Genomic DNA, 24,093 nt, shown 5'->3' with positions numbered 1-24,093 from the left:
ATACTATTGTAGAGCTATAGCTGAAAAAGGTATATGACCTTGTCTGTGTGTGTTAATATAATTGCGATTGTTAGAGGATAGAAATAGATTGTAAGAGAATGTAATGGATTGTAATAGACTGCAATAGTTTGTAACAGATTCAAGAATAAAAGGGCTTCATGCTTGCATTAAGCTGGAGACCCCGTCTCTTTATTACCACTGCCGTCACGGGGGTAGAATAGAGAAGATATGAAAATGAGGGGAATATGGGGAAGCAAGTTCTAATTCATCATATGTGAGAAATTTCTGTTCAGAATGCTTCCAAAGGTTATTGTAGAAGCATCAGTTCTAGTAAAAATCATGAGTCTAGACCAGAGGCTCTTTCTCTCCAGGGACTAAGTGCTTAATCCAACACTGTGCAAGCAAAAATCCTGAGCAGGGGAAGAAATCACCCATCTGTTGGACTCCAACTGTACTCAAGATTCCTTATTCTTGTCAGCTAGAGGAAATGACAATCTTTCATAAGTCAAATCTATCATAGATACAGATTAAAAATAAATAAATCACTATATGCACTGTATCATACAGTAAAGAAGGAAAGTAGATAAAATTTCATGCCTGCTTCAGACTTCTTAGACTTCTGTTATGCTAAAATCATTGCAAAATCCTGTTGCTCAAGTATATGTGGCAAGCCATTGGTTTGCTGTAGCAGTATGCTATGAATTTCAGCACTATGCTGAACTAGTTCTGAGTCTTCTGCATTTCTCTTTGGAGACTTGTCTTCTGACAAGAGATTACTTCAGGCATTAGATAATTTTCAACAACATTCTTCAAGGGTTACACTTCAGACTTAAATCCTTGTAGTCTTTACACACTGAGTAAGGTCCTAACAGACACTAGTTTTTGCTAGTCTAGGGCTTCTTTTATCAGTCTCAATATGTACAATGTTTTTTATTATACTGAGAATATTACAATTCAGCAGGCTGATGGATTCAGTGTTTTCTACATTGCCCCAGTCAATTGCTAGCAGGTAAGACTGGTTTCCTTGAGCTCTACTGCTTGATAAGTTGTTTAGCATCAAAGATCTATGTTACTGATGAATTTCCAGCCAAACTGTCTATTCCTGTTTTATGTTCTCTAAACGTCTCAGTCATAGTGTGGTTTAGACTGTGGAAACAGTTCCACATGACAGCTGAGAGAAGAGCAGCATATACTGCTCTTATTGACAACATCTGGAAGCTCAGAGTAACATTACCAGCAGATGAAACAATCAAAATGTATTATTCTGTTTATGGCACAATAACATCATGCTGGTCTTCCCAGAGCAAATGAACTTGTTCCTCAAACTTTGTTGGTTGCATCTGAGATTAGAAGGAGCCATGGATGTGCCAGGAGTACAGTCCAGGAAGTTTGCTCACTTCACCCTCTGTTAACCTTTTGGACTTCAGTGGAGAGATGACCAGTTAAGATTTTAGCAGGCTTGTACCACAATGAGCGTACCACAGCATGGAACTGCAGTGTTATCACTGAAGTCCAGGAATGAAACTTGCCAATCTGAATGACAGATTACAAAGCTGACATTACCTTACTGCAGTGCTGGGTGAACAGGGTATTGTTCCTCCTGGCATGCATACCCTGGAGCTAAAGCACACAGATTTTATACATTCAATGTATTTGAATATTCATACAATACCCATGAAGTGCCCCCTATTTCAAGAATTTCTGTACAAATTAAAACCCAATATTATGCATGAACTGTGTTAATATGGGGTTCTTGCAAGGGTCTTTAGTGGTTATGGAGTTCCACTGGGAGGTGCTAACCAGAAGAAATATTGTGTACTAAGTAGGCCAGGTCTCATATTTAGTTAAATTATTTGCAAAATATCAGCTGCTGACTAATTTTCTATTATCTTGTTGACATTTTTATGGTATCCCTATTGTCAGTCCTAGGAAGGTACAGCGTATCTCCCCCCTGCTTGTAGAATGCTGAGACTTTGCTTTTAGGCTCCAGATTTCCTACTTATCTAAGAAAAGGAAACAATTTTCTGTAGACCTAATACCAATTTGCTGAAGACACTGAATTAATTATTGAAGGCTCTGAATTAATTGCCAGGTGTTACTGTCAGTGAGCCTTTACTTCTAAACTAAGCGTACAATAACAATGGGGGGCCCTAACGGCATGGCTTTGTCAAAGAGAACTTCCCTGAATTTGACAAGAAAGAGGCATGCAGGCAGAAACAGTGCTTGGGATTTTAAAGCAGGTACTTTCACTGCATCTGTAAACAGTACATGCACTGTATCTCAGCAGTTTTTCTTACTGAAAAATGAAGTCTGAATCAATATATTGAATCATGAGAATATTGTGAGAACAACTTGAGCAGATGAAAGCTGAAGAACAGGAGGCTTGTATAAATGCAAACTCAAGAACAAACTGCAGAGGCCATGAAATTTGTCAACTGAAGGTAAAGTAGAATAGATGTCCGTTTTTTGAAGATAAAATGGCAAAACAGATGCCTCAGCTCAGCATAACATCAATGAAAACCAGTTTGGGCTTCCCCCCCCTTAAAGGTTGGAAATTTACAGTGAAAATTACTATTAGCTTTATCCTATGACAACCAGAGATGTCAGTCATTTCTTAGAATTTCTTCCCATCTCCTCAAAATGTAGCCAATACACATGTGCTATTCTTTTCAATATGTAGCCATTTCTCTCTTTGGGGGGCATGTTTGGTGAGTGATCCCCATGCACCCAGTGTTTTAATAAAGAGAATACCTGCTTGACATAACTTATTGGTGTGCCAAGTTACTTTGCCAGTTTTCTCAGTGTCAATACTGACTTCAGACAAACTTATCTGAAAGTTTGAATCATAAGCAACTATTTGGGTAGTTTTACTAACTCAAGTGGGGAAGAGGTCTTTATTCTCTTTTAAGAGAATATTGATGTACCCACTTGGGATATGAAACTTCTTGATTCAGTCCTACCTAGATAGATGTTACCCTTCTGATGAACATCTGAGAACATCACCTCATTAAGGGTATTCTGCTTTAGCGGGATGAGAGATTACTTTGAATGGATGCTGTTCTCAAATGGGTATTAATGTGAATTAACTGCACAGGCCAATAGAGATGAGAAACAGTAACTGCAGGTTAGTGCCTTCACTCTTGTGGTCGAGATACTCACCTGGAAAGTGAAATATCTTGGTTTCTGTCCCTGTGCTAGTGGTCTCTTAAATCCTTTTAAAAAATCTTGGTAACTTCAACCTAGACACTATGTAGCTTTAGCAACTCATGTGTTGTAGGTCTGGCTGCTTTAGTGGCAGCTGGGATTAGAAATTTCTTGTTGGGAGAAGGCAGTAGATTCAAGTCTCTGATGCTCTGTACAAGCATCTTAAGTACTGATTTAGGTAGAAAGAGTGTAATTTCATTATTTTTCTGTGTTACTTAAGGAGCAAAAAAAAAAAAACAACAACTTTGTTTCCAATACTCTGCTTTCATTAGAATTGGCTTCAACAAAAACAAAAATACCTGTCTTGACCTATAATGGTTTTTTTTAACCCTTTGTTAAGATAAAAAACAAACCAAACGAACAAAACACAAAAAACCCCTTACCTTTATGTTTAAATGCTTTGTTTGTCTAGACTAAGACCTGAAAAACTATTAAAAAAAAGTTTTTGCTTGGGAGGACAGCATCAGAATACAAAAGATCTTGATGAATTGAGAAACTGGTCCAAAATAAAAAGAAATCACGATAACTGTGAAAGATCACAAACATGAAGCTATAACAACAAGTGAAAAATATAACTGTGTGATGTATACAGGAGTCTTTCTAGGGGAAGACACCCCTTCAGCATACCTCTCCTGACAAAACCTCAGCAAGTGCATTGTTTGTATCACCTTTAGCATCAACATTCAAGGAAAATATAGTCTTTGTGGAAAGTCAAATCAACAGAAAAGTGACTAGAGATGGAGAATCCTGAAAGGCTGCATGTTTATGTTTTTAGTCCAAAAGACTGAAGCCATAAAGGCAAAGTGAATAATTTTATAAAGGACTAATCAGTCGTACTCTCTTCCCAATTGTTGAAGGACAAATACTAACTTCCCTTTACTTTTCATCAAGAATATAATTTATAGGTTAAAAAAATAAAAGGTGAGGGGAGCGGGAAGGAATATTTTATTTTCTTCCTAATAAGATGAGGCCATGTAAGGAGCTGTAGAAGCTCTCCAACTCTCCTTCAGGGGGTGATTTCTCAGATATCTAGACCCATGTTAGAAAGGAATAAAAATAAACTGGAGAACTTCTTTGGGCACAGTCTTAAATGTAAATATTCACTGGGTATTTCAAATCTTTGTGTAGTATTATACAATGAAATGAGAGTTAACTGCAAACCAATCACTACTGGAATTTCATCAACCAAGATGATATCACAGGCAAATACCAAATATCAAGTCACTTTTTTTCTTGCACTAATAATCTATCTGCAATGTTGTGTAAGGGCTAGTAGTGCCCTTACAGTATGGAATTAAATATGCGATGTCACTCTGAAGCTTACATTCAGATCAGAAGCTGTCTCCTCATCATAGAGAGTATACATAGTAGGGAGAGGGCATCTGATTACCTCTAATAGACCAGGTTAGATATGGTCGAGTAAGAATTAAGCTAAATACTTAGACCCTCTGTTGTGTTTTTGTGATATTTGTTGTTGGTATTCCACATCAGAACATCATGTAAAACAGTGGGACTTTAAGAGTTAGTGTTCTGGGATGGGAGGGGAGGAGTGGCATCTGAAGTGGGAGGCAGAGGGTGGAGCTCTTTACAGAACACCAGTCACTCTCACTAGTTGTTTTTGCTCTCTTGGTTTGCTATGGAGAAAAACACATTTCTCCTGCAGACTACTATCATAAGATCTTGTATTTTTGGACACTCTTCCTTCTCTCATTTTTTGATTTTATTGGATTTAGTAAATTAACATTTCTCCTCAGATCATTACAGTTGGTTTTTAGACCTATCTTCTAATTCTTCCCCCTCTTCCAGAGTGCACAGCTCTGCTTGGGGCCAGCTGCACTGCAGAAGGCCAGGCAGGTTATTTCCCCCCCCCTGGAACATATTGGTTTCTTTTTAAGTTCATCATGTTCTGTGTTGGAGTTGCATATACGTATAGGCAATTAAGGGCACTGATGAAGATACCTACCCAGTACCTATACATCCTGGCTAATTTAACAGACAATATGATGTTTGGACTGGTTTCCAGGTTCTCTTCTCAGTTCCTTATGCATGCCTGGGATGCCAACTTAGGGAATGTGTTGTCTGTCTTCCTGAATGTATTCCTTGCAATAAAAGTTTACAATTATGTGGAGGAAGCTTTTCCCAAAACTAGAGAATGTTGAGTGGCAGGGAATATGGAGAGGTTCAGGAAAGAGATTAGAAGCATAGGGGCCCCCAGTGTCATGAGATTTTACTCCTGAACACCTGTGGGACCCTGAAAAACTAAGCAAGTATTTGAGTAAGGGATGGTGCAGCTCAGAAGGATCTGAGGAGGAACAGCTTATTTGGGTTTTGGCTTGTGCTTACAGAGCTTTATATAATACTATTCTGGAGAGAGACAGTTTCCAAACTGAAGTCTGAACCCAAAGGGAGAAACCTCTAAGTCAAACCCAACTGATCACAGGAACTGTATAAATGTCAGTTGCCCCTGTGGAAGGCCAGAAATGGAAACAGGTGTCCTCGCATCTAGAACAGAAAGAAGAATAAGCAGAGGAAGTAGAGGAAGATCCAGGTGAAGGGTACTCCCCAAGCCCAACATCACCAAGAAAGGCAACTGAGAAAAGTAAGAGACATGGAGAGGAGAGTGTGAAGGAGGGAGGCACTGTTACCACTATTCATCAACCCCTGAAAATGACTGAAATTCAAGGCTCAAAAAAATAATTTATATGGCACCCGGATTAAACTGTTGTCACCTGGTTGCTTCATTGTTGGGACAATGGGATCAGTAGCATGTCCCTAGATGGTAATGAAGCTTTCCAACTAGGAAACAAAAATGATCTTGCTCTTGGGAATATTATTCATATTGGGACTGACCCAAAATGAAGAAACTGTTAATCAGATGAATCAGACTGGAGGAGGACAAATGGATGTGGCTAACTTGTGAGGCAGCTAACGCTACTGCCTCTTCTGTGGCAGGAGAACAACTTGATATTGTGTTGGCGTTTCATATGTAGTAAAGCAGCTCTCTTGCTGTGAGCTATTGACACTCAGCCCTTGCCCCTTCTCACACAAACTGAGTGTATGCCAGCAGTACCAAAGTAGATTGCTACATATAAATGAGAAGGATGTAATATAATATAGAAGTGAAACAGTCTACGAAGCTTAGAGACGTAGAGAATGAACAAACACAGAGGGGGGCTCCAAGCACTGCCTTTGAGGCAGGCAGTATGACTTAGTTAACTGGTAATGATGAAAGTACACTTTTTAGTGTCAGATTTGTGATCATGGGAAGAATCAACAGGAACATACAGGAAGGACCTAGATGAGATATCTAAAGTAATGGAAATTATTAGTAGAAAGAAGAAGCAGAAAAAAATCCTTTTCATTAGGAAAAGTAACCATAGCTCTTCCCACCTATGGCCATACCCAATGCTATGTGTACCCTCATGTTAAGGAGTGACTGCAATGATAAGAGTAATCTCTTGTCACACGTGAAAGCAGTTTCACTAGCAGATGTACTTGCAATGGCTGACCATAACCACAGACAGCTCAATGCTTTGGCCTGAGCATTTGCCAAAAACATCCATGTTACTTCACAAGCTAGCATCACCCAAGAGTTAGGACAAAACTGCATAGCTATATTGCAGAATGTCAGCAGTGTACAGGCTGGTTTGGCCCAGTTCCGTGACAATTTGTGCAGGGGACCCATGCACCCACTCCCTGGGAAGGAGGAAGGGGAAAAGGGAAAAGGGAGATGGGCCTGGAAACAAAACAGCAGCAACGATCTGAGGAGGAAAGCTAATTTACTAAATAAGATATAGGAATGCCAAATAACACAATATAATACAATATAATTGGAATTAAAGCTAATAAATCAAATAAAATGAGCAAGAGAGAGTATCCAATAAACCAAAGGCCTTATACTAAATGCTGAAGGTCAGACAGCTAGCGAGCACTGCTGGGTCAATCCCCAAAGGAAAAGAGAGTGTCTCACAACACACAGTTTTTCTCTTTGAGCGAAAACATGTAAAAATACAAAGCAACACAAAGTCCTCTGGGGAACGTAGTTCTTCTTCTCTTTTGAGACAGGTATACCCAGAACTATTGATGATCCACAGAGCTGGAGCATTAACTCTTTAATTCTCTATGTGCTACATGATGTTATGATGTGGAATACCAATACCAAAAATAATAATACCATGACACAGAATTGCGCTGCAGTTGATTATTTGCTGTTACACCATAATCATGGATGCAAGGATTTCAATAGAATGTGTTGTTTCAATATCTCTGACAAATCCTAGCTGTTAAAGGAGAAAATTAAAGACATTAAATCATTGTTATAAGGACTCAAGCAAGATAATGATAGTTGACTCCCCAGCTTCCACCATTCATTAGGACTCATGGGGTAGGGAGCCTAGTTGGTGTGAATCTGTGCAACATTGGTGGGTGGATCTATCTTTCTAATAAAATATAGTAAATATAATATAATTCTGGTATAATATAATAGGCATTGGCCTAGTGAAGCGTTCGATAAACAGGCTTGTCTCTTTTTTCTCTGTTCCTTCTGTGATATTATGTATGCATCATCCCTGTGGATGACCCCAGAGACTGTATCAACATCAGGCCTGATGACAAACTGAGTCTGAGACACTGGGTGGAATGTGAGAGTGAAGTTATTTGTTTCTTTCTGGCTCAGACTCTGTGACAACACTATACTGAACTGTGAATTCTCACTCTTTTCCCCGTTGGTTAAGTGGTAGAGTTGCAGCTAAATGGTGACTAGAGACAAACCTGTAACAATCTTGTGAAGGCCTCAAAACAAAATCTGTACTGTGACAGTCTTGTGAAAGCTGCAGAACTTGGCTTTTCACTGAGCCAAGAAAGTCAGCCATTTTTATGTTCTTCCCTTTGAGATAAAAGATACTTGAAGATACCTTTGCAAATAAAATCATCAAAATCAGAGGCTAGCGAATGAGATGCACATGCTCACAAATTGTTGTGCAAAAGCTTGCAAATTCCTTTCCAATTGGTCTGTACTCTCTCACCAAATAAGGTTTTAGTTACAAAGGTCAATGGACAACTTGAATTTATAAACTTTGGGCTTACTATGCAGGCCTAATATGTCACATACAAATGGGAACATGTACTAGGTGAACTGGTAAGTCTGTAACCTATGAATACTTCTGCCAGTGAGGAAAACAGGAGGGAGGCCAATGCATTGGAAAGAACAGTAAATAAGAAGCAGTGACTTCATATGCGCTGAGAAATACTACTGGAAAAAAATGCCCTCAGTAGACTCTTTATTTAAATAAAGAAAGCTCTGTTTCCTTTTGGTATAATGATAATTGAGCAAACCTATTTGGTCGATTTTTTTTTCCCAACACCTTCATGCTAAAACAAAGAGTTTCTTCCTTCCAAAATTGATTTTCTCAAGATTAAAATCATTTTGACAGCCAAAACACAGGCAACTCTGGGTTACCACCTTTATCCCTGATAGTTTCTGAGCAGATTAATAGAGACTGGGTTCACTTTGTTAAAATTTGCCAAATGTCAAGTCCTTGGAAGCACTTCTGTATGGAATTATAAAGAATTCATTCTTAGCATTTTGAAATTCATCTTTAAACCTGCCAAAACTGATGCACTGCTCCTTTTTCTGTACCCTCCAGGCTGCTGAACTGGTGAATCATGAGCAGAAATTAATTCCAGACTTTGCTTGCAGACATGGCAAGTGTTGCATTAGACTTCTTCAGAATAACAATATGTTCTCAAGTTCTGTTGGAATCCTTTTGAATCTGTAGACTAGGCAACTTCACACCTGATTCTGCAGCTTTTCAAAGAATTGTTCTAGTTGAAAAGTCTTCCACTAGAATTAGCAACTGTTTATGCACTCTATATTTTGTTTTGTTTTGTTTACTGAATCATGCTGATTTTTCATTTTTCCATGCTAAGCAATTATTAATTTTCAAAATGGTATTTGCTGAATTTTCAAATGAAAGAGATAAAACTGTATGCAAATCACCCTCTCTTCCCCAAAAGAGTTAGAATCAACAACATCATGAATAAATAAGTAAAAAGACCAAAACAAAATCCCACCATTTAACCCTGAAAGCAGAAACAAAAGCCAAAAAAGGACAAAAGGCTAAGGCTTGACTGTACTGTGCAAAAAGATAGGACAAGAAGAAAGACTGCATAAAGTATGATTAATTTAAGCTTTTGTTTCTAAATACTTTTTAAGATTGTTTCATTTTAGTTGTGAACACAAGTGGATAATGGATTCAGTCTACAGACTACATTTCAACAAGATGCAAAATCCGTTCCTTCTGTTATGTTTTACTTTTATATTTTACAACTACTGCTGCCATGTTGCAACTTGCAACTATGTGTTACCAAAACTGGTAGCATTAGGGAGAAAAATATCTGCAACCATTAACACTTCCAATGCTGCATTATGTAAGCCTGCTGGGTAAAAGACCACACTGCCAGTTGCTGATATTACTTCTTGTGGAGCACTGAGAGTTTTAGATAACAGTGATAAAAGTTGCAGCTTTTAAAGTCCCTGAATAGATAAGCTTGTTGCTTTTTCAGATAATGGGTAGGACATTGAATATGTATATACTGCCCAGAAGAACATCTACATATATAACACAAGTAATGTATATAAGCTGATGATCTTTTTTGCTAGGTGTGCATGTTTATGTGGAACAATCCCTCATGCATCTGGAGTTGTAATAAAATAATGCCTGCTTCTTAATCACACACTGGTCTTAAGAAGTTCTCTTTCAGACTGACATTTTTGTCCAGTAACATACAGACAATACTGCAGAAAGCAGCTGCAGGTAGAAGTCCTTTGGACCTCACTGCTTTGATCTGTCTGTACTCCTATATCTAGAACTCCTGGCCAGATTTTGCCTGGATCTGAAGCAACACTACTATATTCTTGGCTATTTCTTATATTTTGCCTAGGCATCAATTGGTTTTGATGGGGTAGATTATTTCACCCAGCTGGTCATTATATATGAATACACATGACAGGCATGAATAAAGCTCAAGCCTGGAACACAATCATCACACCACCAGGATAATTTTGTGCTACATTGCAGGTCAGTGTCTCTGTGTGATACTGCATTGTATCTGCCAGACAGCAGTTTGTTCAGCACTCACAGGATGATTTTAGATATGGAGATGCACAATGTTCTGGACAGACATGAGTCCTGTAAATACCATTATGCTGGATCTACAAACTGCCAACGTAGCAGATAATGGAAGACATGGTTCAAGAGATGTGATTGTCTAATTTTTGCAGCTAAAGGGCTGTTGATAAAATGTGATGACAGTTTCAGTGTTAATACTGTATGCACTACCTCTGTGATCAGAAGAATGTTTATTTTAAAGCATGGTGCTTTTTTTCTTCAGGTGTCTGTTTTAGACATTCAAAACAGAACAAAAGATCATTTGTATAGCATAGAGCTAGTGTTAATCCTACAAAGGGCTAAGCGTTCTTTCATCAGTGGATTTAATCATCTTAATTTTAAGCATGTAAGAATCCTTGGGGAAACTGGCAATTAAGTCCTCAAAGTTAAGCACGTGCTTAAGTGCTCTTTTGGATCAGAGCCAGAATGAGCAGCATATATAACCAGCTGATAGTCCAGTCAATTAACTTCTGTTGAAAACATTTATATTCAAAGTAAACAAAACAAAGCAAACAAAAAACATTATCTTTCTATATTATCAAATTGGATGCAGGCCAAAACTGCCATTCCCACCAGCACATGCAGCTGTTCTCTGTGAAAATGGTGTAATTCCAGTGCCCTGGATAAGTGTACTTTTCCATGTATGCACCATAAAGCAGCAGTTTTCCATTTTTCTTAGTAATAGTAACATTTCCCAGATACTGGTTGTCTCCAGTGAAAACTGTCAATTTCCTATGGAATGTTTACAGGCAGGAACAGAAAACAGTCTTGGTTTATTACAAACCCAAAGCTTGTTTCCGAAACCATTAAGCCTCAGAAGCATGCCTTTCAATCCTGCAGGTTGATCTGCATCCAGGAGAATACTGGAAACAAGTGTTCAGGTGATGCAAGACTTCTATCAAGTCCTCAACAAGCTTGTAAGAGGTATTTGAATGAGCAATCTTTGATATCAGGGAAGTCAGCATGGACAAATGCTATGAAGTAAAGTGACACTGATGTATCCTTGTGTGCTCTGATTGCAGAAGGAAAACTTTCTGGAGCAACAATGACTTCTCTTAATAAATGCCATAGAAGGCGTTGCTCTGGCTGGCACCTTCCTTGGTGACAGCTTCCAAGTTCTACATTACATGACCAGTTCATGTCCTTCCTCTTTGTGTTCTTTGCCCATGTAGTTTAAAGATCAGCCTTACTGATCTGTACAGATTCATATTTGCAGGCACAGACTATTTCACAGTGAAAAAAGTGAATGTAGTTTAAATGAGATCCAAGCCTGCTGACAGCTCTTGTATGAAATTTACTGTAGTACCACTTGTCTCCAAGCTATATTCCTTGTGTCTGAATGGACTTCTTAACATACCACTGAGTAAATGCACATGGAATTTACACATGAAATTTGCACATGGATTTACACATGGAATTTGCACAGCACAGGTCAAAACTAGTTTTTGCTGCCACTGATGAGCAAGAGCAGAAGTCACACCATTTCCTGTAATCTACGTACTAAGACAATCCAACAGGGAACAGTGCCTCCCCACTACATGGCCAGTCATCTCCTCCAGAATGAATCTAACCTTCTATTACTTCTCTGATGTCTTTTTTTTTTTTTCATTCACTCATGTACTCATGTACAACATAAAATGTTTCCTTATATTACTTAGACTCTTAGCTTTTCTCCTACTAGGAGACTAGGTTCTGCATGTTTCTGCTCCCTTGCATGCTTGAGAGTGCATCCCAACAAACAATTTCTCACAGATGAAATAACTCCTTTTGTGAGGAGAAAACAGGGCAAGTGGGTTAGAAGGTAGCAGGAAAGAGAAGAAAGTCCCTTCATTTTGAGTTTTTATGCTTTCAGCACTTTCCCTAGCAGTACTCTCACAACTTGCCAAAACAAGTCTGTCTAGCCTTCCTATTAGCACTTTCATTTCAAATTTATGCTGGAATGTACTCGTTTGTTGATTTTCCATTTGTTGTTTGGTAAAGTTAATGAAGAGCAGCTGAAGTACCCATCTGGACTCCTTCATCTCCTTCTCCCTCCTCCCCCCTCTTTGAAATCAGTTACAAATGTTCATCTGCTCCATCTTGAAGACATTATACACAGCTTTCAAGCAATGTTTATTAAACAAATCTTCAGTTAGCTCAAAAATCCCCAGGTTTAGCTCTGGAAACACTCAGCAGCTGAGTTTTCACTTCAGTCACCTACCTAAGTTTTAAACCCCTGTCTTTCTATAAACCTAAGCAGTAGAAAAAGGTCTCATCTACATTCTGTGTCCACCTTTGCTAAATCCTATGAAAGTTAATGAAGTGACATTTTTCTGCTTACAAATGGTCCAAAATATTATTTTGTTGTAATATCATCAGTCCTGCTTTTAATGCTTGCCACTTTCAGGTTCAAGTGACTTCAGAATGCACCTCTATCTATAATCTGAATTACTATGTTTTGCTCTTTACTAGTAGTACTGGAGCAATGAGGTCACTTTCCTGGAAGGATAGTAACTGCTCATCTATTCAATAAAAAAAAAAAAAGAATTTGTAAGCATATCAAACTGCATAAAATAGTAGGAAGCCTGAGTGACTCCCTCTGCTTTCTAGATGTTCTTCATTTTAAATGTCAAAGTGTTTACTGCTGTTTTCCAGGAAATCTCTTTCCCTCATTTACTGGTTGTATGTGACAAGACTAAAAGGCAAATCTGAGGCCTATTTTTGTATATGATTGTATTCAAGATTTTATTTTGTTGTTATGGCCAATAATGTGTACTTTCCAATCCCATGTAAACAGGTCTAATTATTTAAATATGGAGCACAAATTCAAGCAATTTGTAAAAAAAAATAAGACTTCAGCAGCATAAAATGAAACACAAGGCTAAGGCTAAAAACCAAACAAGTAAAACTAGAAAAGGCAATCTTGCTGCAAGACGGTATACTTTTTTTACTTTCACAAATGCAACCTGGCAAAATAAGTTATTATTTTTTAAAATAAAGAAGCATAAAATAATTTATCCAGCCTACAAATTATTTCTCTAAGTTTCATACTATTTGTATACATTCTCATACTGCTAAAACTTTTTCCTGTAAACTCAAAGGTTGTAATGGTTCCCCTGTCCTGTTAGCTGAAGAAGGGAAAACAATATTCTTCAATTTTTTTTTTAATGGAACAGGAATTAAATATCCTACCATGCTGCAATTAATATTTTCTTCTAAGACATAACATGATCCTATACCATGCGCACATTGCTGACTATGTCCTCATGCTCAGCAGATTGAAACACTTGCTGTTTCTAAACAGCAAGTCTACACAGTCATTAAATGCCATGAGATATCTGAAACAGTATTACTAAAGAAAATATTGGGAGGCTTACTAAAGAAAATATGGGAATAGTCATGAAAAATATCTGTTTACTTCCCACTGGAGGGATTTGAGACTGTTCTGAGGAAGTAGCACTTAATAACAAAGCAACATTTTTGCATTGTGACATGAACTCAGTTAGTCTTGAGAAATTACATCATCTGGAAAACAGTGCAGTGAGAGACAACACATCTTTTACTATTCAGAAACATGCTGGTTAATATGGCATTATTGATATATCACAGAAATATGTTATGACAAGGGATATTTTAACATAATTTTAGTGAAGAAAATCAATTCAATTAATTATGAAAAAGATTACAGTAAATAAACTCAAACGTTTAAACTTCCACAACAAAGTATATTCCACAAAGAAGGTTTCTTTCATCACTTACTGTTGAACAGCATAAAACTGTTAATTACAGAAAAGGTAAACACAATAAAAGATGCTTCTTATAGCATATTGTCAGTTCCATGACTTGAGAGTAGTATAATATAACGCTGTACTTTGATTCTAGATGAACAGAGAAAATTCTGATGGTTTGCAAATTATTTCCAGGAAAGAGACTGGTATGAATTAGTTATTAAGCATTATTGAAAATCTTCATTGATTTCTATCATGACACTTCCATTTCTGCAGTATCTGAGTACTTTCTTATTTTATTTTTTTCTTCCCCTTTTCCATGTTTCTATCTCTGCACTGTATGTTAATTTTCAAGAGGAGGAGTTAAAACAGAGATTGTGCCTTGCCTTTACAGAGGGCTTGAAATTTACCACTGTCAGCACTGCAGGATTTAACATGCAGTCATTTACTGTGACTTAGATTCCTTCAACAATATACTTGAAAGGATTTTATTGTTTCAATGTGGGATCACTTCATTTCAAAGCCCCTTTGAGTGGGAAAGCATCTAAACTAGCTTATAGGAAAAGCCCTAGGAAGAGGTAAGTTATAAGTCATATCAGTGCACAACTGACATTTATGATGCAGAAGGTTCTCTACTAAAAAGATGTGAGCCTACACAGAAAGAATAGTTATGAATGTGCAGTTGCTCTGGCTTGAACACCGTACAGAATATTTTCATTCAAATATAGTTTTGTGACACATTTTCCTGTGAAAGAATAGCTGAAAGATGAATATGCAGTTACCGTGTGTCCATTTCCATTCAGTTTCCCATTGTTCAGAGTCCTTATTTAGGAATGGAAATATCCAAGTTCAATTCTAGCCTCTTCCTGAGGGTGTTCAAATACCATTGTTTACTTTCTGTGAGAGTACCTAAATCACTAGTCTGTAAAATATATATTTTTTAAATGCTTCAAAGACTCTCCCACAGTAGCTATTTCACTCTGGTTTATACCTACAGAGGAAAGGAGATGAAGCAAAGTTCTGTCTTGTTCACAGTTTGTGCATTTTAGATAAAGTAAAATACAAACAGTAAACAGAATAACAAAGTAAAAAGTCATGCTCTACATACAAATATAGCTTGCTGGACTCAGCAAAGGATGAAATTCAGCTTGGGCCTTTCACATCTGGGAGCAAGCTCTAAAGCACTGCGGTCCTAAACTGGGGAAAAAAATAGCAACAGAAATAACAAAGTTTATTTTGCTCCATAGTTCTACAACTGCAGCTCATCATCTCAGTGATTTCATAGGTTCATAGGTTCATAAGGTTGGAAAGGACCTACAAGATCATCTAGTCCAACCATCCTCCTATCGTTATCCCTACCCAAGTACTACTAAATCAAATCCCTTAGCACCTCATCTAAATGCTTCTTGAACAGCACTAGGGATGGTGCCTCAACCACCTCCCTAGGCAGGCCATTCCAGTGCCTGAACACTCTTTCAGAAAAAAAATGTTTCCTCAGGTCTAATCTAAATCTTCCCCGGCGCAACTTACGGCCATTCCCTCTCATCCTGTCATTATTTATCAGGGAGAAGAGGCCCACCCCCTCCTCACCACAACCCCCCTTCAGGAAGTGGTAGAGTGCAATAAGGTCTCCTCTGAGCCTCTTCTTCTCCAGACTAAACAATCCCAGCTCCCTCAGCCGCTCCTCATAAGACTTGTGCTCCAGACCTCTCACCAGTTTTGTTGCCCTTCTCTGAACACACTCCAGGGATTCAATGTCCTTCTTGTAGTGAGGGGCCAAAACTGAACACAGTACTCGAGGTGCGGCCGTACCAGAGCTGAGTACAGGGGGATGATCACCTCCCTGCTCCTGCTGGCTACACTATTTCTAATACAGGCCAGGATGCTGTTGGCCTTCTTGGCCACCCGGGCACACTTCCGGCTCATGTTAAGCCAAGCATCAACCAACACCCCCAGGTCCTTTTCCTCTCTACATTCTTCAAGCCATTCTGCCCCAAGCCTATAGCATTGCATGGGGTTATTGTGGCCAAAGTGCAGGACCCGGCACTTGGTCTTATTGAACCTCATCCCATTGAGCTCAGCCCAGCTGTTCAGCCTATCCAAATCCCTCTGAAGGGCCTCCCTACCCTCCGGCAGATCAACACATCCTCCCAACTTGGTGTCATCTGCAAACTTACTGAGGGTACACTCAATTCCCTCATCTAGGTCATCAATAAAGATATTAAACAAAATGGGCCCCAATACTGACCCTTGGGGGACACCACTCATAACAGGACGCCAGCTGGACTTAACTCCATTAACTACTACCCTCTGGGCACGGCCCTCCAGCCAGTTCTCCACCCAGAGAAGAGTGAACCTGTCCACACCACGGGCTGCCAGTTTCCTCAGGAGAATACTGTGGAGACCGTGTCGAAGGCCTTGCTGACGTCCAGGTAGACTACATCAACAGCCTTTCCTTCATCTACCTGTCTGGTCACCCAGTCATAGAAGGAGATGAGGTTGGACAAGCACGACCTGCTCCTGGTGAACCCGTGCTGGCTGGATCTGATCCCTTTATTGCCATGCATGTGTCGTGTGATTTCCCTCAAGATCATCTGCTCCATAACTTTCCCTGATACCGAGGTCAGGCTGACAGGCCTGTAGTTCCCCGGATCTTCCTTACGGCCTTTCTTGAAGATGGGAGTCACATCGGCAAGCCTCCAATCTTGTGGGACCTCTCCAGATAACCAGGAATTCTGATAGATGGCGGAAAGTGGCTCGGCAATCACCTCTGCTAGCTCCCTCAGCACCCTTGGGGGGATCCCATCTGGCCCCATGGACTTGAGGCAGTTCAGATGGAGGAGAAGATCTCTGACCGTCTCTGCTTGGATCACAGGGGGTGCTTTATGCGCCCTGTCCCGGACTTCCAGGTCAGGGCAAGTACCCTGTGGACAACTGTTCTGTCTATTAAAGACAGATGTGAAGAAGGCATTGAGAACCTCAGCCTTTTCTTTATCATCTGTGGTTACATTCCCTGCCTCATTGAGTAAAGGAGAGAAATTTTCCTTAGTTTTTCTCTTGCTGTTAATATATTTGTAAAAGGGTTTCCTGTTCTCCTTTACAGCAGTAGCCAGTCTAAGTTCAAGCTGGGCTTTAGCATTTCTAATTTTCTGCCTGCAGATCTTGGCCAGTTCTCTGTAGTCACCCCAAGTAGCCTGACCCATCTTCCAGAGGACATAGACTCTCTTTTTCTCTTGGAGTCTCAACAAAAGATCCCGGTTCATCCACACTGGTCTTTTTCTCCTCTGGCTCGACTTACGGGACTCCGGGACAGCCTGCTCCTGTGCCTTTAAGATTTCCATCTTGAGGAGCATCCAGGCTTCCTGGACCCCTTTACCCCTCAGGAGCAAGTCCCAAGGGACCCTTGCAACAAGTGTCCTGAACAGGTCAAAGTCTGCCCTCCGGAAGTCCAACGTAGTAGTTTTGCTAGTCACCCTCTTGACGTCACCCAGAATAGCAAACTCCACCATTTCATGGTCACTCTGGCCAAGACAATCTCCAACCTTCACATCTCCTACTAGTCCTTCCCTGTTAGTGAAAAGTAGGTCTAGCAAGGCATCTCCCCTGGTAGGCTCTTGCACCAGCTGTGTCAGGAAGCAATCATCCACACATTCTAGAAATCTCAAGGACTGCTTCCTCTGCGCAGTATTATATTTCCAGCATATGTCAGGGAAGTTGAAGTCCCCCATGAGAATGAGTGCTGGCCATCGTGCAACATCTACGAGTTGTTTATAGAACACCTCGTCTATTTCTTCATCCTGACTAGATGGTCTATAACAGACCCCCACCACGATGTCACTCCTAAAGACTATCCCCCTGATCCTTATCCAAAGGGACTCTACTTTATCATTTCCAACCTCAAGCTCTTCAACATCAAAACACTCTTTGATATAGAGAGCTATGCCATCACCCTTTCTTCCCTGTCTATCCCTTCTGAAGAGCTTGTAGCCATCAATCCCAGTATTCCAGTCATGGGAGAGGTCCCACCATGTTTCTGTAATAGCCACAAGGTCATAGTTAGCTTGCTTCACAGTGGCTTCAAGCTCTTCTTGTTTATTGCCCATGCTGTGTGCATTGGTATAGATGCACTTCAGCTGAGATATCTGCCTCACCCCTTTCTCCAGTACAGCCTCCTTAGGCTCTTTACTGGTGAGCCCTGTTTTATCCCCTTCCCCCGTCACATCCCCTTCCCCCGTCTCTTCCTACTTGGATTTTCTGCCCTTCAGAGCATTTCTGAACAGATTTGATACTTGCAAAAGATCCACATTCCATTGAGATATGAACTAGAAAAAATTCAGTGGTCTAAATGGAACCAGACTAACCACATGATGAAAGAACAAATATTATTTTTCTGTTTTAAAAATGAAACACTTTTTTCATTGGATGAAAGCTACTCAAAATGAGGTATAAAACCCTGGCTTAGACAAACCTGATGTAAAACCAGTCTTTTTCAAATCTTCAAAACTGGGGAATAGACAGCACACATTAAAAAAAGCTTTTCAAAGTATTTAGGAGACAATGAGTAAGTAGATCAGAACAATCAGTTCTGTGAAAGTGATGTGCTAGGAAGTTTGGAGAAAATCACTTTAATTGTAGACTGAGAAACATGACATCTTTGTAGTTGTAAGTAAGGGCAACATTTGACCTTTATTCTCAGAAAATGTGGCATCTGCAGCAAGCATGTTAGATGGCTATTTTTCTTATTTAGACTTCACTTTGCTATCACTAGTTCATAAGATGCTTTATTATTTTTTTTCCACCATGTTTTCAGTATCTCTGTCAACTTCTACAGAATTTCTCAGAGACAATTAGAACTGTCATACAATAATCATAAAATATTTGAATTGAAATAAATGGTCATTGAGTGTATATATACACAATCTTTCTCAATCATTCTGAGTGATACTTCAACATTCCCTGAGCAAAACATTTTTAAGCTCTGTAGTAGAAACTGAGTGAGAACTGTGCAGGTCAAAGGAAGCGTTGGATGCTGTAATTTATTCATGGAATAATGCTATCAGTATATACCGTCACAACATTTCATTTAAAGAACTATTATTATTGTGTATTTGAAAAGCTTGGTGATCAGTAATCAAGTATGTTTTTGCATTAACTTCCTGAAAAGAATTTTATCTACTAGTTCCAAGGAGTAAGAATTATTATCTCCAGAACTAAGTTAGATATGATTTCTGATTCGTTAGGCAGCAGAAGAAATCCGTCTGCCATTGATTCTAGATCATCTGACCTTTGCTATTTTAAATTGTGCTGGACAACAACAGTATGAATCATTCAAGGCACTGATTACCAGACCAGTGTATGACTGTTGAATAGGCAGGTGAAACCTGAGAAAACTAACAAAGTAACTTGACACACCAATGAGTTATCTCAAGCAGGTATTCCCTTTATTAAAGCTCTGGGTGCATGGGGATCACTCATCACACATGCATCCCAAATGACTACATATTTAAAGACACAGCACATGCGTATTTACTACATCCCAAGGAGATGGGAAGAAATTCTAATAAATGACTGACATCTCTGGTTGTCATAGGATAAAGCTAATAGTAATTTTCACTGTAAATTTCCAACCTTTAAGGGGGGTAGCCCAAACTGGTTCCCATTGATGTTATGCTGAGCTGAGGCATCTGTTTTGCCATTTTATCTTCAAAAACTGGACATCTATTCTACTTTACCTTCAGTTGACAAATTTCATGGCATCTGCAGTTTGTTCTTGAGTTTGCATTTACACAAGCCTCCTGTCCTTCTGCTTATATGTGCTCAAATTGTTCTCACAATATTCACATGATTCACAGGATTAACTCCACAACTTTGCAATGTGGGGGAAAAAAAGTATTCCACAAAGGGAAGAAAGAGTCAAGATGGAACCTGAATCCCAGATACAGTAAACAAAAGAAAAATACTAGAATGTTGTAATGCAATGGAAGGTGCAACAATGACAGCAGAGGTACTGGATATCTTCCCCATGGTGGCCAGTTTGTCCTGGAAACATACTTGGAGGGATATCATTCCTTCATGGCTGACAAGAGTCACCTCCACAAGGTGAAGACTTGTGTCCCTTTTCCAATTGCTTTGTCAATGCTCCCTTCCCTGGAGAGGGATCTCAGCTACCTCACTTAGTGCTGTCTATTAAGTCCAGGCTTCTGGCCCCTTTATACCAGCATTGGAGCAACGAGGTGACAATATGCTCATCTGAATGATGGCCAAAGTCTTTTCACATACCTCATTGCTCAGAGTTAGGAGTCAGTTCTGACTCTCCTCCCTTCCATCCTTGTGATGACCCTGCTTTGTCCACATCTTCTTCCATCCTTGTTTTAATAGGAGTTTATGTCCCTACTAAATAGGCTAACTTTCACAGTTTTTTTTTTCTTTTTTTTTTTTCCCTTTCTTGTTTATAGGGGTGACAGATGACTGGCACAGGGGCATAGTTTTCTTATTGAGCTGCAGAGTTTGTTTCAGGGAGTGGTCCAGCTGGAGGATCTGCTGCAGGAGTTGGAGTAACCAGAGGACCTATTGCACTGTCATCAAATCTTTCCCTTTAGGGTGCTGAGTAACACTGAACAGAGTTCAGAAGGGATCGTCCAAGCCCCAGAATGTTGCAATTATTTGTGCCTCTCCCTAGACAGCAAATCTTTTCCAAATATTTCAGAATTTTTTCAGATCTCTGAAAACAGAATAATACTGTGACTAACAACTATTAAAGTACTACATAAGAGTTGTGTTTTAACACACTCTCAGATCTGTAATTATCAGCTTTTTCTCACACAAAAGACACTCCAATCCTTTAACCAGCTTCATGACTCTTCATCTCACTCTCTTTAGTATGTCTGTATCTCTTTAAATACTGAGACAGGGCAGAAACCTAGAGAAGTTTTTAAGCACCCGAGACATGGTGTGAAATGCTCATCCAAACACAACAGCCATCAGGCACTCCATAATTCTTGGGGATGCATGGGAGATGCACAGAAATACTGGTGTGAGCGCTAAGAGTACTGCTGCATGTACATGCCACCACACACTGCTGGAAGGAGAAGCCAGCTCAGCCCTGAAAGCTGTGTACCTGCAGTAGTGCAGTACAGTGTCAATTCCCATGGCACCTGCTTTGCTACAGGATTTATCATGTTGGGTTGCTGCCCTGGTGACATTTCTAACTTGCTCCAGCTCTAGAGGCCCATTTGTCAGAACCAGATGTGAGTTGTTTCAGGGCACTTGGTGGTGGAGATGAGACCCTGGTGTTATACAGAATTCTCACTTATGTGTGTCACCAGAAACGTTTATTTAGGCCATATAAAAACTATGTTTTGAAAACTATTGAAAAGCAGTGGCCTTGTCAAGAGACTGGTGAGCCAAGATTCATGACAAACCATGTGAATCCTTGATCAGATTTAGATCCTTCAGATTTTTATCAGCTCAGATCAGATTTGTAACCTTCCTGGTTCAATGTCCTATTTCTGACTGCGGGCAGTACCCGTTATTTCAAAAGAAATTCAGCTGTAGACTCGTGAAATTTATCCCTTTGGAAAGTCCAGTTTTATATTTTTGGCTTGTGTTTCAAACAGAAGATTTAAAAATGCTTGATAAATGCTTAATTTTTTGAACAAGATACCCCCAGAGGAAATGCATTCTGGAAAACCCTAGAAGGAATGGCGGAGGCCTTAGAGAAACTGTTTCAGATCCAAACTGCATCAGTATGGGAGTAGCTGGTATAAGAGCAAAGTCTTTGCTGGCTTAGGCTAGAAACAAGAATTTCCAGTAAGATGTGAAATTTGCATTTTCTGCTATGTTAAAAGATAGTTTCTTTATTCAGACACATTTTCTCCACCTTGAAACTGAGGACTGACAACCACCTGTTATAGTTTAATCCCAGCAGGAGTCCAAGTACTACAGAGCAGCTCACTCTCCTCAATTGGGATGGGGGAGAGAATCAGAAACGTAACTGAGAACTCATGGGTTGAGATAGAGACAGTTTATTAGGTAAAACAAAAACTGAATGCTCAAGCAAAGCAAAGGAAGGAATTCATACCAACACCAGGCAGATGTTCATCCATTTCCAGGAAAACAGGGCCCATCTCACATAACAGTGAGACGGGTTAAAATAAAACCAAACCACTGAGCAAGAGGATGGGATGCATTGATAAGACTATCACAGTGGAGCAAGCTGAAACTGCAAAGTTGCAACAGGCCGACAACCGGATGAAACTGATCAGCATCTCCAACTGCGTCGAGGTGAAAAGTTCACAGCGAGGAAGATCTACAGCCTTCATCTTCAGGATCCGTGCCCATGACCACCAGTCATAGTGCATGCCCACCCAAAGGAATTCAAGGTGGGCCGTATGGAAATGACTTCTTGGAGGTAATTGTAATAATCCATCCCAATTCTTGAAAGTGTAGTGAATATGCATGTGTTATGCTTTTAAATATGTAGTTGCTTCTCTTCTTGGGGTGTGTCATAAACGCTCAGAGTCCAACCAGAGATTTTGGAATATTTTATTACAATCAAAAGGTGAAAAGCAATAAGCAAGTAGCTCTGGGTGTGCTGGGGAGTCTCCGCTCCACCAATGACGCACACCAAGAAGATGGTTCCCTTTTCTTTTATACGGTGTCTTATTTAAAATTCCCTGAAGTCCCCACCTCCTTTTGGTTAATCATTTTATTCTTCTACGCTTGCGTGGCTAGTCACTAGGGGATCACACATTCCTTCAGGTGGTCTTTGGAATGAAGTCTGTTTGTCTTCCTCAATGCCCTCATTCATTCCTCTGGCTTGGCCTTGCAAGGTTTGTGTTTGAGATGCTTATCTCTGCCACCCCTTGATTTGAGGAATGCCATTCTATCTCCATCTTGCAAGGTTTTGTGTTTGAAATGCAGGTAGAGTTCTGTTCTCAGTTTATCCTTCCATGCCTTATAAGGAAATTCTACTCCTTTAAGCAATTTTCTCTGCCGATTGTGGTTAAGGCTAGTTTACAGTTATTGTATCAACATCCTTGACACTTCGTCTTTTGACACGAATCACATCTACATGTTTTACAGGGTGCAAGTTAGGCAGGGCTACCCCTCTCCCCCCTTGCACCCAGCATATGTGCACAGTGCTGAATAAACATACCTGCTTTATGACTTTGCTTTCACAAGTCAACGGTTTCTTGGGAGGACAAATACCATCACTCTGTATGTCCCCTCTTTCACCTTCTTTACCCTCTTTTTGTTGCTGAGCACCATCTCATATGGTATGGGATATGCCTTTGGTTCAATTAGGTAAGTTACCCTTGTTCTGTCACCTTATAGCTCCTTGCACAGTTCCAACTCCTTGCTGTCAGAACTAATGTGAGAAGTGGAAAAGCTCTGTGTGAGTAATGCCCTGCAGCAATTAAAGTATTGGTGTTATCATCACTACTGTTACCCTAAATCTGAAATACAGCACAATACAAACCTCTACAAAGAAAGCCAACTCCATCTCAGTGTAAAACAGACACCAGAGTTCTTACACTTCCCAGGAAACACTTTATGCTTTCCAAGAAATTTGGTTCACCAGTCTGTCCTATCTGCCCTGCTAAACCCCATGCGTCCTTGTTAAAGAGATGACCAGAAAAATACTTCAGACAAATCTTATAAATGCACTGCCTCCTTCAGAAGCACTGAGCTAACTGAATGTCTACCACATTATCAGGGAGAAGTTGTTCAGGAGACCCTCCATATCCCATTCGCAAACTCATTAACTTTCTGCTTTCCAGAGGGCCCTGGCGGCTGCATGTTAATGAAGACATGTAATTGATAAATGAAATTGATTACACAACTGTTTTACTGAGGCAAATAAGCTGTCTGTAGAGAAAAGTTATGCTTTTCTACTGTGCATAAATCAAACAGGGGTCTCTTAGAAGCATGAAGTAACTAGAGAGCATTTCAAATTGACTATGTAGTGCTTGACAAAGCACATGGAAGAAGGGCATAGAAACATGCAACCT

The 24,093-nt window shown here is 39.7% G+C and overlaps 1 long non-coding RNA gene across 1 annotated transcript; it reads left to right on the top strand.

The window, feature by feature from the left end:
* Nucleotides 1-9,870: 9,870 nt before the first annotated feature.
* On the top strand, nucleotides 9,871-22,576 carry LOC136052348 (uncharacterized). Its single transcript, XR_010622545.1, has 3 exons — nucleotides 9,871-10,283; nucleotides 11,214-11,354; nucleotides 22,364-22,576. It is a non-coding gene; the product is annotated as an uncharacterized LOC136052348 (long non-coding RNA).
* The last annotated feature ends 1,517 nt before the right edge of the window (nucleotides 22,577-24,093 follow it).

Source organism: Cyrtonyx montezumae, unplaced genomic scaffold (genome assembly GCF_038088225.1).
Source record: "Cyrtonyx montezumae isolate F1298 unplaced genomic scaffold, pur_monq_1.0 scaffold_3, whole genome shotgun sequence".
Lineage (NCBI taxonomy): Eukaryota > Metazoa > Chordata > Aves > Galliformes > Odontophoridae > Cyrtonyx > Cyrtonyx montezumae.
The sequence above is the reverse complement of the archived record's forward strand: the minus strand, read 5'-3'. Positions and strand labels throughout refer to the sequence as shown.